A 2,575-nucleotide genomic window follows, 5' to 3' on the forward strand; every position below is an offset into this window, starting at 1 on the left:
TATATATATATATATATATATATATACAAGGCTGAGCAAAATACATCATTAAAGGCTTTGAAATACAAAATATAAAATAATGTGATCTTATTATTTGAATTACAAAATACAAAATTCTTTTAAATTGTTTATTTAAAATACAAAATACTTATTTCAAATACAAAAACCTTATAAGCGTAATTGTATACATTTAAACTTGTCCAATCAATATATAACTATATTGGACCCGTTTCGCCCCAAAATGATCTAAATTTTGTCTTTTTTTTATTACAATAATTGTGACAGGAAACGTTTATAGATCTTTGCGGCATTCGATACCCTATAGATGTAAGATATGTCCTTTTCGAATCTGAAATCCATTTTTTTCGCGCCATGTTTGCAATATGGCAGTTGAAACGCCAAAAAATTAAAAAAAAATAAAATATCCTTTGTTTGTATCTCACTTTTCGGCATGATCCTATCATAGGATCGTGTTAGTTGTCTGGATCTGATGGCATAATGTCTTTAGCTAAAATATGGTGCTATGCAGATAAAAAATTAATTATGATGCATTCAATATGGCAGCTTTTATAAGAAAATTTTTGTTTTTATTATTTATTTCAGATTATTATTTGTTTCAGATTATTTATCTCCCACTTGCATTTGCGTGATCTGCAGTATTAAAATATGATTTAAACGGAATTAAATTGCAATATACCACACATAACCAAAAAATCCAAAACAGCGGAGATTTTCAGGTTTTTTTGTAAAATTTTAAGTTTTTATTCGTTTTTGTCACGATTATTCTTTCACGCTTTTGTTGATTCTGAGGCTTACACTTCTGAAAAATAGTAACAGCAAAATGTTATAGTTCTAAGATGTAACATAACCTCTAAATACCATACTGAGCTTGATTTTTACAGTTATTTATATATAACTTATGGCGATATTATTGTAGTTTAGTTGTATTTCTTTTTTGCTGTATAATAAATATAGAATATAATATATAATAGATCCAAAGATTTGACATAACCTCAAAATGGAACAGTTGAATACATTTTTGCAACTTATGGTTATATAACCATGCTCGAGTTGCAATACTTATTAAGAAAATAATACTGCTGTTGAATAAATAAAGAATGTAATATGTAATAATTCTAATGAGTATATAATCTCAAAATAACATAACTAGACACATTTTTCTTAACTTATTGTGTAAAATAACATAATCTTAATTTGTTTTGCAATATGTATTATTCTGCACTTTTCATTCAACAGCAGTATTATTTTCAAATAAGTATTGCAACTCGAACATGATTACATAATCATAAGTTGCAAAAATGTGTTCAACTATCTCATTTTGAGGTTATGTTAAACCTCAAATGGATTTATTATATATTGTATTCTATACTTATTACACAGCAAAGAAAGAAATGCAACTAAACTACGACAATATCGCCATAAGTTACTGTAAAAATTAAGTTCAAGTTATGGTGTTTAGAGGTTATGTTAAATTTTAAAACTATAATATTATTATGTTATTGGGAGTGTGCATTAATTCTAAAGGATTTTCAAGAGATGGCATAACAAGTACTATATCGCCATATTGTTGCTACCTTCATGTCAAAGCACCATCATGTGGCTTTAGTTTTCAGTATGTGTCATTCTGCGGAAGTGTAAACAACATTATTTTTTTGAACATTGAATATGTCGAATTTTGTGCCAACAAAACGCAATTTGCGGGAAGCTTTGCTTTTTTGCTTCCATTTGAAGAAAAGTGCTGCGAAGAAAGTCAACGAATGCTGTCGGAAGCTTATAGTGATTATACTCCATCGATTTCAACATGTCAGTACTGATTTCGACACTAAAAAAGGTGATTTTGACACGGAAGACAAGGAACGTCCAGGCCAGCCGAAAAAGTTTGAAGATAAGGAAGTGGAAGCTTTACTCGATCAAGACCCGAGTCAAACGCAAGAAGAACTTGCAGAATCATTAAATGTTGATCGATCAACGATTTCCAGATGTTTGAAAGCGATTGGAATGATTCAAAAGCAAGGAAATTGGGTGCCGTACGAGTTGATGCCGAGGCACGTCGAAAGGCGCAAAATTACCTGTAAATTGTTGCTTCAAAGACACAGAAGAAAAAGTTTTTTCCATCGTTTTTTCCAACGAAACCATCATTGGGGAACGCTATCAATAACAATTGATGCAATTGAGCCGAGCATTGAAGCAAAAATGGTCAGATTACGCGAAAAGACACGACAAAGTGATTTTCCAGCAAGACAACGCTCGGCCACATGTTGCAAAACTGGTCAAGGAAACGTTAGCAGCGCTTAACTGGGATGTCCTACTACACCCACCGTATTCTTCAGATATTGCTCCTTCCGATTACCACCTATTTCAATCGATGACTCATGGCCAGAGCAGCGCTTCTATTCTTATGAGGATACCAAAAAATGGGTCAATTCGTGGATAGCCTCAAAAGATGTGTCGTTCTTTCGACGTGGAATCCACCTATTACCAGAAAGATGGGAAAGAGTAGTAGCTAGCGATGGACAATATTTTGAATGATAAATTTGTAACCATTTTTTCACAA

Source organism: Odontomachus brunneus, unplaced genomic scaffold (genome assembly GCF_010583005.1).
Source record: "Odontomachus brunneus isolate Ranch 3 - 2012 unplaced genomic scaffold, Obru_v1 Obru_scaffold_300, whole genome shotgun sequence".
NCBI lineage: Eukaryota > Metazoa > Arthropoda > Insecta > Hymenoptera > Formicidae > Odontomachus > Odontomachus brunneus.